This window comes from Lepisma saccharinum, chromosome 22 (genome assembly GCF_977018435.1).
Source record: "Lepisma saccharinum chromosome 22, izLepSacc3.1, whole genome shotgun sequence".
NCBI classification, from domain to species: domain Eukaryota; kingdom Metazoa; phylum Arthropoda; class Insecta; order Zygentoma; family Lepismatidae; genus Lepisma; species Lepisma saccharinum.
The window spans coordinates 20,523,731-20,541,852 of NC_139250.1; the positions used below are offsets into that span (position 1 = coordinate 20,523,731).

The window sequence follows — 18,122 nt, forward strand, 5'->3', positions numbered from 1 at the left end:
CCCCGCCATCTTTCTTTTGTTGAGAGTGACGTAACAATTACGAGTGCAGCCACCTCTGGCCTGAGCGGAAACTCAAAACAATGAATCTTCGATTTTGGTTATCTGGGAATCTTTGTTCTATTCTGAAACGCTTGTTTCACGCCAGCTTTCCTCTTATCTCGAGTTCAGCCGTCAATTCCTTCGCAGCTATGGAACACCGTACTGAAAGTTTTAACTTTTGGCACGAGAGGACAGCACTGCTGCATTTTTTTAAACATTATCACTGGATTCCTCACAATGTTGTCTCTGTAACTTTCAATATACACACTATTAACAAATTGTGAGTCTGGACACTCACAATTAAGAAAATCTAGATGACCGTCAAATCTAAGGTTATTTTCACGTTTTTAAGTCTATTTCTTGAGGATATGAGTCTACAATGTGGAAATTAATTAACACCGATATAACAATGACTTGCAATGGACTTTAGACTTGGTGTCACATTGACAGATTTTATTCTATGATTTGCCGGGTCACTACATGGATGGGTGACCGTTATCGAAGGAGAGCGGAAGATCTTCCCTTCAGCCAAATAAGAACCATCGAACCTGAAAACCAGGGCATAATCACACGACCACTCATCGCCCGCGACAGTTGTGCGGCGTCAACAGCCTTTCAATGTCAATAAACACAGTCACCACAGGAAACATTCATGAACGCTAGAAGGCAAAGCGTACCAGCTGGAACTTTACAACTAAGATGGAAAAACCGCCAAGATCCGATACATTAAAAATTGAAGCTGTTAACTGCTCCTCAGGTTAAGCATTTGGAAAACACACTTTGCATACTAATAATTATGACTTATTTTTACCACATGTATATAACTCGGCCCCTCATTACAAAGGAAGTTTTCGTGGCGGCTTCTTTACAGACGATGCTCCCAACCCTCCTAAATCCGTGCCAGGTTCACTCGTAACGTACCATGGACGCATGTAAGAGACACTTTATCTTGTGCATAGTGTAAGTGATGCTGTCAGCACCACACTGCGGGTGCCTTTACCCACACGGCCATGAGCGACTCACATTGTAAGACTGTAGCCGGACACCCGAATGTCAACCTCACTTCCACGTAATACACCCTGGACTGAATTCTACACGCTAGCGATGCTCTGGCGCCTGGAATCACAACCAGTATAATCTTCTATGGGACTTTGTTGTGTGTTGTTCATGTGTGTTTGTGATTGCCCATTCATCTCATTTTATCATCATTCATCCTCATCTTCGCGATTAGGGGTCCCGGGTTCGATACCGGGTGGAGGCACATAGTGCTTCGATTTCCACTTTAAACTGCAGGTCCAGTCCCGATTAGCCTTACTGTGCATAAAGTCAATCAATCACCAACTGAATCATCTTCGCGATTAGCTAAAATTGGCAGAAAAGCGAAGTAGAATAACCTAAATCAATCAAACCGAATAAGGGGGCAGCGGTAGGCCGAATCAGTTACTGCAAATTTCTTGGTAGGTAAACGCGGCAACAGCGGGTCACTGCCATAAAGGCCGGGAGTTAGCTTGGCTCGACTCTAGGATAGGGAAAAGTACTGCCCAGATGACTCACCTTGAGAATCGAACCCGGGTCTCCCGTATGGAAGCCATACCTCGACAACATAAGTCTACTGTTCTCCACATCCTCATGACTCTGAACCATCACCTATCTAGTCCTACTTAATTTACCAGGATGAATATATCCATATAGTCAGAAGTCAAGACTCTTGCAGATTAGTGTTCACGTTCTACGACTGTGGTTTCTGGTTGAACTCCTGCCCTTACGTCTCCGCGCAGGCATCCAGAAAAGCACGAACAAGGCGAACAGGAAAGTAACTCCTGAAGCATCGATTCTTGAAATATTGAATGATTTGTGACTCCTTTGAGGGACCTTTTCACCCCCGAAGTCCTTCCTAACTTTCTCCAGGGCGGGCCATAACATTCCTCACTTTCAAACACGCTTCGTGCATTTTGGGGAGCTTGGTTAAGTCAATCAAACGTTATGGAAGCCCTCGCTTAATGAATGATGCAGCACCGACTTAACCTTACGAACAAGATCCGGATATTGATACGAGTTTCATTCCTGTATACTTATTTCTATGGACGTGAAGTTCTAGTTTTATTTTCTCCATAATTTCGATGTTATTTTCTTACTGCAATTCGGTGTAGTTTTTCGCGGTTTAGAGCAAACATCCCTCAGCGAATTCTATTTCAGGACGAGGTTAAACACAGTCAGTCATGTCTGCGCCAAACTGCAATAAATGATGCTTAACAATCTGTTTCGAATCGAACTATTAGAAGTCAGATTATTTTCGGAACAGCTCTGGCTGACTGCGCGAGTCTAGCTAGTGAGCCTACCGACAGCGAGGAGCGTGAGGAAGAGGGTCCGCGATTGTTGCCGGGTTGAAATGACTTCAGTACCTCGCTTGTTGATTGGGTGCTTCGGAAGTTGTGACTCGCTCCCAAGCTGCAAATGCACAACAATCAGGGATGTTATGGAAATAATCTTACTCTACCAGCTACACCTAGAAACGACTGCTATAATAGCGATCAGATAGTTCTTTTTGAACACAAGAAATGTTATCCCCAGTTTATTCGCAGCGTTTTTCGTGTTAAAGTGCAAAATTCGGTGTTATTCTGAAAAATGGCATAATTCGCGTTATTTCGAGATTCCGACACACCCAAAACTTGACTTCTTTACCTACCCAAATACATTTTAAACACTTTCTTTTCCTTTCCTCAACTTTTCGGTGTTATCGTTGAAACGAAAACTTCCAAGTCCCTGCCTATTTCTATAAAAAAGGTGAAAAATGTTAGCTAATAGGACTCCCATATCGGTAGAGTTTTCCCGTGGCATAAAAGTCCGCGAGGACCAGGGCCCACCTACCGACTGCCAGCCTCACTCCCACCAGAGGTGGGCGATCAACCAACTACAGAGCATTCCCTGACATTCGCTACGAGACTCGGCGGCAAGCGGCCCGGCATCAGCGCTTGGGTGAACGGGTCCGCGACAGTCGCACGCTACAGTCTGTTTTCTTCGCTCTCCCTGCCTTCGCTCCCTTTCCCTTTCTGTTAACGTTGCAGACTGACGCCAGTATAATCCTCCCTCGGAAGTTGTGTTGTGTCGTGTCCATGTGTTGAATTTGTGGCTTAATATGGCAGCACAAAAGTTTACTTTGCAACAAAGGATTTATCTTGTCGAGTGTTACTTCGGAAAGAGAAATTGGAGAAGTGCGACGACGTTTTGCAACGAAATTTTCTAGTGTTCCCGTTCCACACAGGACCACTATATTAAACCTCGTAAAACGTTTAGAGTAACAGGGTCAGTTCTGAATAACAGTGGAAAGAAAAATGGGGAAATCTAAAAAATAAAGTATACAAAGACAATCCGCACGCCATCCGTGAGTTAAAAGAGAGTATTGTACGATAAATCTGGAGAATTACAGTAGACGAACTTGCACGTGCAAATGCCAATTTCCTTCGGAGATTCCAGGAATGTGTTGCAGCAGAGGGACATCATTTCCAACACCTTCTGTAGTCAAGGTTAGTACACAATATGAAAACTGTAATTTTAATAGCCGACTCTAGCGACTGTCGCGGACCTCGTTGACCGGGAAAGACAAGCGCTGATGCCGGGCCGCTTGCCGCCGAGTCTCGTAGCGAATGTCAGAATGCTCTAGTTACGGGGTGGCGTGTGGTCAGCACGACGAACCCCAAGTTGTTGTTGTTGTTGTAGGTTTCCGTAGCCGGGCTACGCTACTCATTCATAGCTCCTCAATTTCCTCACGATGGTGGGTGGTCCCATACACAGGCCGAAATCTCAGGAGAGAAGTTGTTACGCTTCCCCAGGGAGACTCGAACCTGCGCCCTTTCCGTAGCCGGACCCCAAAGCTTGCGCCACGGTGCTGGACTGCCCTTTGAAATAAACTACATATTTTTTTTCCGATTCGGTATCTCTTTTTCTCTAGTTGGCATTTTTCACTCGATAGAGAGCTCCTTCCTACCCACCTGGCGGAGACCCAACATCGTGAGGACAATTGCGAGCTATTTTAAAATAAAATGTAGAGGACTCCGGTCTCGAAAGTCAGAAAGCAGCGGCAATGGGACTGGATGCGCTCGCCACGTGTCATCCAATGAAAAAGCCGCTTGCTAGTCGAAGGGCTGTTGCGGCATGGAGCATATGTTGCCATGGAAGTCTAGGGGATAAGAATATAATACGTGAATCACACGAGGCAAGATTTCCTGCTGGATTCGACTAGTTGAGTTGTTGGTAGAAGACTTTTGTTCCCACAAGGCATTGCGCAGACGAGCAACTTGAGGAAGAACGTTGTTGGGGAGTAGCTATGGCTGCTATTTTCCTTACAATTGTCAAAATTTAAAGATAAGTATGGAATTAACTCGAAAGATTGGTTTCATTTGATGTTTTAAGTCCACTTTGTGCACAGTAAAGTTTATAGTGGGACCCGAACCACTATGTGCCTCCACCGAGTATCGAACCCGGGACCGCTTGATTACAAGGCAACGGCGCTAGCACTGCTCCATCGGGGAGGTCCTTAACTCGAAATAAAATAAGGTAGTCAAGGTATACTTAAGATGCTTTTAATGAACTCTGGTATGTATTCGCACACGAAATTCGCAAGGTTCACTCATTAAAGAAAATGTTCAACAAAATATGTTTAACGTTTAATACAGTGGTAACAATAAACATTTTCATTGCCGGCTAATCACATCTGTTGTGTACAATTCTCATTATTGTAGATAAATTCCTAAATATTACTTTTTTCCATCGAGCAGCGAATAACAACCAACACTCGCAAAGCACAGACAAAAACCCTCTTCCACGCCAAAGTCACATGACCAAACTTTCGCTTTGATTGGCTGTTACCACAGCAGCTGGGCATTCCAGCCACGTAGCCAGTCCAGCGTCAAATAGGGCACCTACTGGAAATCCAGTTTCGTGTCTTTTGGTAGCGAGGCTTCGAACCCAGCTTTCTATCACACCCAGGGCCAATTTAACAGTGTTGCCACCTCTAGGGCAGTATAACAAAAATTCCACACTTCCCGAAATATAGTTCCGGATACGAGTCTGTTCGTTCCATTATTAACTCCCAAGATCTGATCTGGCAACCCACGCTGGAGGCAGTGCTGCCAGGTACATGTAATGGAAATCACAGACTTTAGATTGAAATGCACATCGCAATGCCCCGGGGATTCCAAGTGGCTCCAACAGGTTTACGGCAGCAGGAAAAAAGTGGATGACTTGGTTTATGGCCTTTGCCATTGTCCCGCGGCGGTCGCTATGTAGTCTCTTCTTACATAATTACCTGAATCGACACTTGTCGCCTGCTATAAACTTTCCATCAATGCCGATTTCCATTTCTTAACCCTCCAACCCTATGGCGTGTTTACCGTCCACTAATAGCTTATATAATTGACATTCGTGTTCGTTTCTTTATCTGGATTACAATGTATCTGGAGCATAGGAGGCATTGCCAATGTTGTAGGACTCTCGCAGTATATATAAGTATACACAGAAAATGCATTATACACTTTAGATTCATCTACGATGCAACCACTTTGATCGAAACTTGGAAAACAATGAGTTTTCTCTGCACTATAGAAAGTTGATTTGTTTTATTTTACTTCGCACTTTGGCCACAGTGGGCTAATGGAGAAGATGATAATCAGTGATGAAGTTGATGAAGGGACACTCGTAAAGAACACCAATGTCCAGACCGAGATTCGAACCCGGAACTCGTTGCGCGCTCACTCCGCCACGGACGCCGGCGGCACTAGAAAACTGAAACTTTAAGATGTATATACAGTGTTTGCAAAAAAGAATGTCCTAGTTTTAAATTGTTATTAACTTCTCGTAGAATACGTGAACAGTGTTCATTCATGACTTGAATGTTTGAAATTTTGTTGGTGTTCATTAGTTCTCCGTTTTTCAGGTTGGCGGCGCTGGCGTAGCAAAGGAATAGAATAGGCGAGATGGTGAGCCCCGACCAATGTTGTACGCCAAATATGTATGAAATAACAGAGGTTCAAAACTAGGACATTCTTTTTTGTACACCCGGTATAAATGAACACTGTGGTAAGTTTCCTGCACTAGGATTCTACAATCATTGCATTTTCGTGCAGAATATTGAATTTTTGCACTTCGCTGCATCATTACTTTTAACAATAAGCTTTCTTTATCAGTTAATATGTTGTTAATTTTTAATTGAATTAATTCATTTGACGTCCTGGAAGCTAATTTTATTGGATGAAAAACTATTCCATTCTCCCCCCCCCCAAGTTAAGCCTCCTGCGCCCCAAAGTTAGGTCCTTGCGTATGGCCACCGCAGAATTCGAACTCAGTAGTCCAGCAGATTGAGTGGTCGACCTATGTCTTTCCGAATGTCCTGAGTTCGGACTCCTTTAGTAAAAATAAATTAGCAGACGTCGCTCATAGAATATTTAATAGTGCGCGCCTTGAAACCAGAGGTGCCGATTCATTCTTATTTTTAAATTTTCGGTTTATTTTTATCACAAAGTTTTCACAGGATGAGCCGGCCTGATTTTGGGGGCCATGGCCCACTCTGGCACACCCTTGCCGTCGCTGAGGAGAAAGCATAAGCAGGCAAAAAGAGAACTTCACGCAAATGTCATAATCAATGTTGTTATACAATGTTGAAACAGTACTTAACTGTCATTACAACGTTAATGAATATGACGAAATAACACCACGTAGATCATTCGTCATCTTCCACAGAATACTATCTACACGATATGTTTTTACAGTTATTTTTTTCATGTTTTCAGGTAGTAAATTATTAGAGTGGCTTCCTCCAATTAGTAGCAACTTGTAGAAGCTTTGTTTACAAGCAATGGTCATTTTGTTACGACATAACTATGTCATGCTTTTTCTTCTGAGTTCCATCGACTTTCATCTTGGAGCTTACAAGGAAGGGTCTATTTCGTTGTCGCTGATATTTGAACAAGACCAGTTTGGTTGTGTTGTAGATCGTAAGAAGAGAGTTGTGGCCCAATTTGACATACTATGGGTTCTGTAGCGGAATGAGAGGAAAGGGGGTGAGGAATGTGCACGCAGGTAGAGGACGGATATTGTTGGAAGCGAAGACGAGCTACAGAACTTTCTGTGTGTATGTTAGACGCGAGTGCGAGCTGCTATGTGCATTAAACACAATAGCCCCGTCTAGTTGCTGCACTTTTTCACTCCCCTGGCGCTCGGGCGCAGAGTGCGAAATCTCGGGGGGGGGGGGGCAGGGGTGAATTCCCCTGAAATTTCCCCCCATCAAACTTTTCCGGGGTGAGAGTTTTTGTTCTAACAACAAACTTAAACAGTTTGGGAGTCTAATATACTTTACTGGAATAATATCGAAAAGAAAGACAAAGAACGGACAACAAAGAGCCTCATCTCTAAGGACACTGAACCCAGCAATCCCCAGAACACCGAAATTAGTCTGACCTGTTACTTCTCCATTCCTCACTGCCATTCGGTCAGCTACCGCAAAATATATAAATATGTTAATAAAACATATAATAGCATTTAGATGTGAATTTTATGTAGGATTCTATTATCTTCTTAATGTCTCTTAATTTTTGCCCCTTAGTCACACAAATCATTGTTCATCTTCATAGCATTAGTAGTGTATTAAAATCTTCAATTTGCAATCGAATTTTAAATGAAGGACAGCGGATATAATATATATCGTATATTTTATAATTTTATTTTTTAATAATTGGCTCATATTTAATGACATATATATATATATATAAATAAACTGTGTGTGTGTGTGTGGGCGCGCGCGCGCGCGTCTGTCTGTCTGCTATTCCCCCCCACCAATCTGCAGTGATTTCGCACCCTGCTCACGCATCTAGTTTGTTGCAGCGTGCTACACCGCTTTCGTTGATTTAGTGTGTCTGCACCGTTTGCACTCCGTTCGGTAGCGGTGTAGTGTGTGGTGTATGGGTCACGTGGTGCGTTTTAACCAATCAAATGAACGTTCAAAGCAGCAGACAGGCATTTGTTGAAACTTCTGAACTTGAACACCGCTATTCGATTGATTGATTTGGTGTTTTAAGTCCACTCTGTGGACAGTTAGGCTAATCAGGACTGGACCTACAGTTTAAAGTGGGATCTGAACCTCTAGTGCCTGTACCGGGTATCCAACCCGGGACCCCTTGAACACAGTCATTCGTATATTTGGTCGAACGTAGGGTGACCAGACGTCCCGTTTTGACCGGGACAGTCCCGTTTTAGAAGCGTGTCCCGGTCGTCCCGTTGATATTATTAAAAAGCCACCATTTGTCCCGTTTTATAAAAGTCTAGTTATCTTGAAAGCCAAGTCTAAATTTGAGATTCATTTCATGCTAAAAAAAATATATTCTATTGTTTTATGTGTGTTCCGTTATTTGTAGAGCAGTGAATACGCATGGACAGAAGCGTACGTGCAGTTTCAATAAGGAATTGCAACAAGAATTTAAATTCCTGCATCTTGACACAAATTCATAGGCGCTGACTCCATGGGGCTTGGGGGGCTCGAGCCCCCAATGTTAACGATGTGGGAGCAAAGCCAACCAAATAATTTTGCTTAAGAGGATCTAATGTATTATCTTGCTTCTCTTGTAAAGTTTACTCTGAATTGTGCCACTTTACACATTTGAAATGTTCTAGACCATCAACTTTGGGGGGCTGAGACCGCTAGACAATCAACTATGCGGGGGGAGGGGCTTTGACCAAAGACAGCAAAACACATGACTTATTACTATATACTAAATATGTAATAATGAGTATTGTTAAAATTTTTACTAAAAAGAGTTTCAAAAGACGATGTGCATGAACTAGGGTACTGGTTACAAATGGCTCTCACATGACATTCAGAACGAGATCATTGATATATTAGGGAGATCTGTTTTGCGCTCCGTGGTAGCAGATATTAACAGTCGGGAATATTTTGCTATTACGGTTGACGAAACTTGTGACATATCCATCCGTGGACAATTAATATTCTGAATTCGAACTGTGAATAAAAAGAATGCTATTTTTGAGGAATTCATGGGCTTTTATGAGATTCCGAACACTGAGGCCAAAACTTTAAAAAGGGAGAGATTGAGTCATTCATTAATTTATTTCAGTGATCAGGGTCCCCCCAATAATTTTGACAAGTCGGCGCCCCTGCACAAACTCACAATGCAAATCTCGTGTTGTGTGTCTGAGACGTGGGGTAAGGTTTTCGGGGAGATTTATAAACTGTTGGTGAAGAATGAAACTGCCCTCAAGAAGATTGGTTCTTCTGGTAAATGCTTCTGGTACTCTTCAATTTCAGTGTAGGATTAACGTCAAATGGTGATCAGAAGGGACCAGGAACACTGTATAAGTCATTAACACCATTTGACAACGGGTGATCATATTTCACTTATTGTTTATGATGTTCCACTTATGTGATACATCCTTTAATAATAATAATACGTTAATTATTACATTTTTTAATTAGCCCTAACCGATTTTTCAGGAAGAGGGGGTAAACTAATCTACTTGACATGTCCCGTTTTTGGATCAAAATATTATGGTCGCCCTATAGTCGAACGTCATATCCTTGCACCAACCTGACACCGGAATACACCTGCACTGCACCTAGTGTCAAGAAGTGCAGCGAACTAGACGTCCAGAGCCTACACAGGACCGCATTTTCTATGCTTCGTACTCGCTTCCCACCCCAGCGCCACCTGGTATATTGTTTGTGAACCTTATCCCTCCCCCTTCAAATGGAAAATTCCACCTTTAGGTTCAAAAACGTCACAAATAATCTGCCACGATAGCTTCAATATGACTGCCCAAGACCAATGAAAGTTCGAACGTGTGAAGAAGAATCGCAGGATACGGCACACATGTGCGTGCAGGAAAACAAGACATTCCACGAGAATAAAAGTGAGGGAACACCCCTGGACACACGGCGAAACAAAACTCGTGAACTGTAGAAAACCGCTATAAACCGATTTCATTTCTGCACGTATACTAAGGGGATACCCGCTCCAAAACATATCCTTCCGAGAGGGGGAGAGAGAGAGAGATTTCACAATTATTATTTCCTTTCGGGTTTTCTACGGAGAAAATAAAAGTCAGGAAACATTGTGCTACGCATGGCGATGCGTGTAAACTATAGGAAACGGGACCCGTAGTGCGTGAGGAAGAGCACGCGGAATTCCTTATTACGAAACGCAATTTTACGCATGACAGGGCAAAGCCTAGAGCGAAGTTTGTTATGGTTCTGTAGGCAGGAATAAGGTACCGACGTATAGGACGGATTGCGTGATATTAAGTGTTGAAGGAAATAGTCAATATAAAAGCAAGTTCTTTTTCCACATTTCGTTAGAGTTAAGTTTATGGAGTGATAAATATGTCTTAATATAAATTTATTTATTTTCACATCTTGGAATTGGATCTTTCAGTACATGTTGATGATATGGAGCCATAGCTCCAGTTTCGAACATCCATGTGTGTGTGTGTGTGTGTGTGTGTGTCAAATCCATTTCATCATTCATCCTCGGCATTGCGATTATCCGAAGACCTAGAAAAGTGGCGTAAATGAACCGAAATGGAGAGAAAGAGGACGGAAAGAATAAAAAGGGGAGAAAGAATAGAATAAAAGAACGAAGGAAGGAGGAAATAAAAATAGAAAGAATAAAGGAAAGAAATAATAGAATAAAAGAAATAAAGAATAGAATAAAAGAAATAGAGACTAAAAGGAAGAAGAATAATAAAGAAAAGAAATAATAGAATAAAATAAATAGAATAAAGGAAAGAAACAATATAATAAAATAAATAAAGAATACAAGAAATAAAGGAAAGAAATATAGAATGAAATAAAAAGTGTAAAGAAAAGAACGAAGGGAGGAGGAAAAAGAATATAGGCAAGAAAGAATATAATAAAAGAACGAAAGAAGAAATAAAATAATAAATGAAAGAATGAATACCAGAAGGACAAAGAAAGATACGATCCTTGGATACACATGAGTGGCAAGTTGTTGAGTTGGTGTTTTAAGTCCACTTTATGCACAGTAAGGCTAATCGGGACTGGACCTACAGTTTAAAGTGGGATACGAACCACTTGTGCCTCCACCGGGTATCGAACCCGGGACCCCTTGATTACAAGGCGACGACGCATGTGAGTGGCAAGTGATACATTAAAATTCACATATGAGAAATTATTCAATAACATTAATCGACTTTTATTTATATACCTGCATGTATTACACACACACGCTCATACAAAAATCCTGCGAACGGTCATGTATAGATAATAATGCAAAGAAATTTTCTCAGTTGAATATATAATGGAGAACATGTGTATGATATCATTATTTTTCTTTTTACGGATCAAGAAAGTGTGGGGCGTTACCCCACACCCCCTATACGCCTTCATGGCGTGGTGCTAAGCACGGGGGAACACTTTACCTTTTTTATATTGATATATTTTACCTTGTCTGTAAAACTAGGATGAATCGGGCCATTTTCCGGGGAAGGAAGAATGACCCCACCTTACCATCACCATTTATAACACTTAAATAATATTAACGACTACCCATAATGCTCTTTTGCATTCAAGCTAAGAAACCGACCTCTCCGTAAAGAAGAGTTAAAAATATGCTATATTTCACTTGCTTTATTATCATGTTGCCCATTCAAGCATCGAAAGTATTTTGACTTGTCGTAGGTTGAAGTTAACAGAACAATGTACGTAGTTCCTGCAATTCCAAGCATAATTTATTTCCGTTCGAAACAAGAGAAGTTAAAAGTTATTATGTTCAGTTTCTTCAGGCTTGACCGACCTTGTATCGGGGCAAAGTTTCTTGGAGCATTCGCAAACAAGTTGGCCTTGGTATGCATTTTTCAAGTTCTGCTTTTTTTTCAACCTTCGTTTTTATAGAATTGGACATTGTAAAGCAGAAAACAGCGGGATCGTGATTGGGCCTTTGATTTACAGACCCGGCTTTGTCTATAACCACTAAGCTACAAGGCTACTGCAACCATGCAATTTTGAGTCTTAATTTCAATTTCTTATTTTCTTCTTCCTACCGTGTTGTAACACGGAACTTCATTCGTGTCTGTATTTAGTTTATGTCAGCGGTTCCCAAACTTTTTTGTTTCACGGCACCCTTAGTGCTTCAATTTTTTTTTCCACGGCGCCCAAGCTAGAATGTAGGCCTATCTAAGACTTGCAGCGTTCAGTTAGTGTGGTTAGGTTGCTTGCCTTAAGTTAAAAAATAAACATTTGAAATTCAGAAACATTTTACTTGTAAATAGTACTACAGGAGCACATATTTGGAACAATCATTTCATTGATTGAATTTCAGCGAAAATATTGGATTTTTTCGCGGCGCCCCTGTACGGTGCCTCTGTGCACACTGCTTTATATTTTAGGTCACTTTTCTGTCTCTTTTAGATAATTGCGACGTTGAGAATGAACGTTCAGGGCCAGGGACTTTATGTCCTATAAAACTTTAAAATATGTATGTAATTATGTTATAAAAATTGAAAAATATGTCATGAAAAATTGAAAATATGTCAGAAAAATTCAGAAGTATCCCCAGTAAAGCCAAAAATATGCACAACAGTATTTTCGAATGTCTCATTATACGGGATGTCAGTATCTTCCAGGGAGGATCGACTACGATTGGGGGGGGATTAAATGAAGTCAGAATCCCTTTAACCATATAATATAGTGAAATATATTGTGAGGTTCACTGCAATTATCCAAAATGTTATTTGCTATTATGTCAGATTTACACCTTTGTGGAAAGTAAAGCATAATTGGCAGCTCGCTATAAAAAGGGAGTATTTTTGTTCTGTACTAGTTGGTAAGAAGATTACATCTGCTATAATTTCTTCGTTGGTAATTTCCTTATCCTGTCATCGATAATATGAACTATCCGTTGTGCTAAAGGTACGAATTATAAAATAAAAATAAATAAATTATAAAATAACCGATTATATGCAAGACAATTACGAAATTATACAGAAATATGTCTTATTACGAGAAAATTGAAGAAATTTGTAAAAACACAAAATTGGTAATTTATGTCAAAATATGCCTTATGAAGTTTGTCTATTTCGACTGATTTTCATCAGATATGTAAAGATCTCACCTCAGTATCCGATTTGTTGCCAAATAAAATATATGTTTAAAGTCCCGGGCGCCCTAGACATTAGTAGATGGATAACGAGGTAATCGCAAACACGCCTAGCCCGTACAGGTCAGCGCAAACCTCACAGATTATAGCGGCTCTGGATCAAGGCGCCAAAGTCTTGTTAGCCTGCAAGAATGCTCTTTCCAAGGCGTAAAATAGAGGTTTTTGAGACTTCTCAGCAAGTCACTCCATTACACCCCAAGAACTTCACTATTCACTATCGTGATTGGCCAAAAGTAGCATAAAGCGGCATAAAACGAACATACAGTATTACATTTTACTGTCTTCAAGGCACTCAGGAATGATTTTTTCAAAAAGGTACTCGAGCGTCACACTATTTTGATCGTAACACACCGTAGAAAATTAATTTTGTAGGCTAAATGCTCTATCTTAAGCTTCGTCACACTGTCCCTTTACAGCTTAGTCTACCACCAGAGGCAGTGGCGGCGATTGGATTCCAAGACCGGGGGCACAAACACAGAATATTTCCCTTTGTACATAAGGTTTAGCATAGTGCGGGGGCAAAAGTGGCGAAAAGTAGGGGAGCAACTGCCCCCCTGCCCGCCTAATCGCCGCCACTGACCAGAGGTGTAGTAATTTGAAACATTTACTCAGCTAAACACCCTAAGGTAGGACGAGTACACTCGCCCCTCTCTCTGTAAAGGGAGGAAAAACACTATCTATGTTAGTGAGAAAACACCCCAACGTGGGGTGAAACTTCTCCAGTACCCTTTTCCAGTTAACTATTCTTTTCAGGCACTTTCTTCTTAGCAGGGCCCACTTGAAAATCCCATCTTAAAACCCAGTGGGTTTTTTCATTAACTTTGGTATTTCAATGATTTCTGAAATGAAGGAATGTCATAGAGGTGTATACTAACGCAGATTGCATTTTAGATTCTTAGAATGCGAGCACGACTGTCATTATAACTCGAGATTAATTTTGCTATCTAAAATGCACAACACTTGTAATATTGAAATGAAGTAGAATGAAATATCAGAGCTCAGTACACCAATACAAACGTTAAATCTTGATTAAGAAATTACATAGGCCTATATGAAGCTGCAGATTCTTCAGGTACTTTAGACAAAAGATTCCAATATGTATGTTGAACAGCAACGTATTTATGTTTGCTCAATATTGAATACATTCGTTACTGCAGTTTGTATACCAAATAGCATAGAATTACATGATTACTACATTATTACAATAACACAATTATTACTTTCTACGTAACAGTGTATTTCTTAAAAAATCTACTATTGGGGAATAGTATGTATACTATCTATGCTATCGCTATTTTATTATGCTTGTGACTGAAGATAATAATTAGTACACATCTGCAATTGATTTCTTGATGCTTCTGACAAAAGTCGTAACGTATCTTATATCGTAATGTATCCATTATTGATACAACATCTGCTAATATCAATTCAAACATACAAACTTGCTATCTACAGAGGCACAGAGGCAACCAGGAAATCGTAAGAGAAAAAAGGATAAAAAATAAACTTACTATTCGCGATTAAAATTACCACCTGCGCGCTAGTGTCGCTTCCAATATGGCCGCTCTAAGTAGGATAAATCTTTGTTTACATTCAGCAGTAGTACAAAATAGCAGGGTGTTGCCATGACTGGTATGGTAGAAAACGTTTAAATTACGCAATTATTTTTAAATATTGCGAATGCGATTTGAATTCCAGGTACTCTAACAAACGTGAAACTGTACTGAGAACGAAGCATTTAATTATGATAGGCAAAAATAACACGGAAAATGCAGACGAAACTATGTATATGCACTGGTTGTCCAAAGCAGTGCTGTATCATCTGCACGTCATGTAACTGGGGTTCTCGGAAATTATTTGAAAATAAAGGAATTGAAATTGACCTGTACTTGAAAAGCTGGGACAGGAGAAAATTGCGAACATATCGTTGCAGTTCTTTCTCGAAAGAGAAAGGCTGGTTTAATAATAATATTCACGATTTCATGACCAGGCTATACTCACTGAAAAAGAACATCGTACTGAATGAAACAGTAACATTAGCATGTCCACTTTTTTTTCTGGTTACATTTGACATTAATTCATTCTCAAATTATTTTCATCTTCTCTCTTCATCGACTTGCACCTGTTCCAAATTTCACACATACGTAATACCGGTAATATATGGACGCATTGGGTAAGACGCTTCATGATTTTTCGGGAAAAAAAGTTTTATTTATAAAGTACAATTTAAAACTTTACTTTCATGGTAATATATATTTATCTCTCGAAAAATAAAGTAAGCAGACTCGTGCATTGCATTCTTCGTAATTTCCTTGCCGAATTACAGCGTTATATCCCCCATACCAATCATCTGTCAATTACGTTTTCCCTGATTTATTAACAAATTTCATTTCGTTGATTCCACGGGCTGGAAACACATGAAAACTTTTAATATGTTCTGACCCATAAAACGATTTAGAGCAAAAAAAAACAACAGAACAGTAGACCTTAGTCTCTCGCATATTCCCCATGCTTTAAACGACTTCAACACAACGTATCCTACGTAGAGTACTTCCTGAAAATCCCACCAGATGGCATATCGGTTAATTTTAATCGCGAATAGTTTAGCTGTTTGTGGTGGCCTGCTAGTTGGTGCGCCGGGTGGCGAAGTGCAGTGAGCGGGTGGTTGGTTCTTTTTGGTTCTTTTTTTTTTTAAAAAAAAACTGTTTTTTTTTTCAAACCCTGCTTCTTAGCCACTGAATTTCCTTTTTATTTTCTTGATTACTTACACTGTGGCTCATTTCCCATCACATCTTTCTAACACAGTTTCATTTCTTCTCTTTCTAATACTCAGTTTTTAGCCACAATTCTAAAGCTTCTACCTTTAAAAAAAGTGTGGCTTGTCACAAATAGTCGTTCCGACAAGGCAAGTTATTGGATTAAGTGAATCCGTACACAATTTCAATAACTTCAATGAACAACCGAATAATATTTTACTCTTTTCCGTCACGTTCGACGATAGGAGCCAGTGAAAAAAAGACATATTTCATCCTGTATGTATGCAACTACGCGGCACAGATTCACGGCGCCACTGAAAGCACACCTGTTTTTCGACATTTTAATCATAGATAAATGTGTGTATATACTTGCCTGTATAAAGGAAAAAGTTCCGACTCCTAGCCAGACAGAAATGAATATGTTCAATAAATTATATTGCACACAAAAATGTTGGAAATGTTATACGTCTGCTCCTCCGGCATGGTGATCAGAGCTTTGGAGACTGAGGTTCCAAGTACTAACCCTAGTCAGGCATGTATACGTATCATTGGGCATCTCCCAACGTCCATCAGGTCATCCTCATCGGCGCGATATAATTCAAAAGGTAGAAAAGTGATTTATACAACCAAACTAGCATAGAAAGAATACAAACGTCATGGAGAAACACACATTTTCTCAATAATTTGCGAAAACTGAAGTCTCCTGTAAGAATGAAAGATGTTCCCTCAATCTTTTGTCCCAAATTATTAAATCTGTAAGATTGGAATAGTACCATGTAAAAACATTATGAAAAAATGCAAAAAAAACCACACCCAGTGTGGGGAGGTACCTTCGGCCAAGTGATGGTACAGTGGGATCCATGAGTATTGCCGTGCAAATTGTCCATCACCATGTTCGTGCACTTTATTTGACCCCATAAGAGCTTCAAGAATTAAAAGAAAACTCAAACCAAGCTGTTGACAACTTCTGCACCAGTATACATACAAATCCATTGCTTTAAAACACACTGGATGTAAGAGAAAAATTAATGAAAATAGTCATGGACAATTTGCACGGTAATACTCATATATCCCACTGTACAGGCCTTTATTTATAACACTTACCAAACTATACTAATACATAGTTTGATTTATCTTCAAGTGCGTTTACCTGTTAAGTCATTGACTCACCTCTTAGTAATATCAAAGAAGAAAAGAATCTTCGGCATGCTACTGTTATATCTCAACAATGGACCTAAGACAATGCTCTTGGTTGGAGATAACTTATGAATAAGTAAGCACAACTCTTCCATTCCACAACAATGGGCTGTGCAAAAAAGGGAATGGTCCATTCACCCGGACAGGGCTAAAAGTTTCAAGAGAAGTAATTTGAAACGATTTGCATGCTTTTCTTCATTCTTGGTGCAGACTGTGTAACCCTGGGTTTAAATAATTTGATTCCATATCAGCCGAAACAACAATTGACAGTGTTGCCAAACGGGACGTTTAGAAAAGAACTAAGATGAAAATAACTTTCAAGGGGCTAGTTTTCAAAGATGAAACAACCTGGTCTCTATTTAAAAGGGATGACCAAGAATTGTTTACAAACTACACTTAGGGACACGAAATGAGGGGGCTGACATAATTTACGTTGTTGCCACTTCGGTGCTAGTGATCTGTTCGTGTTGAAGTCTCGGGGATGACAACGGTCTATTATCCTTTGGTGGAAGGTTTATGCTTACAGGTAACGCTGCATTGCGAACGTTGCCACAGGAACCAGCGATTTTATTTTTTTGCCTTGTGATAAATATGGCATCAGTGCATTCTACCCAGCCGTCTTATCTCTTGGCCACTACTATAGGAAATCTTGAATCGAATACCACATAAGCAAGGGCGCCGACTTGTCAAAACTATTGGGGGGGGCCTCTGATCACTGAAATAAATTGATGAATGACTCACTCCCTCCCATTTTTTAAGTTTTGGCCTCAGTGTTCGGAATCTCGTAGAAGCCCATGAATTCCTCAAAAATATTAAAATTTTCATTTACAGTTCGAATCAGAATGTCAATTGTTCACGGATGGATATATCACAAATTTTGTCAACCATAATAGCAAAATATTCCCGACTTTTAATATCTGCTACCACGGAGCACAAAACAGATCTCCCTTAT

At 40.2% G+C, this 18,122-nt stretch overlaps 1 protein-coding gene across 3 annotated transcripts in view; it reads right to left on the reverse strand.

The window, feature by feature from the left end:
- Window positions 1-18,122, reverse strand: part of tfc (Brevican core protein triforce) — a 166,591-nt gene that overhangs the window by 121,517 nt on the left and 26,952 nt on the right. The window lies entirely within an intron of this gene.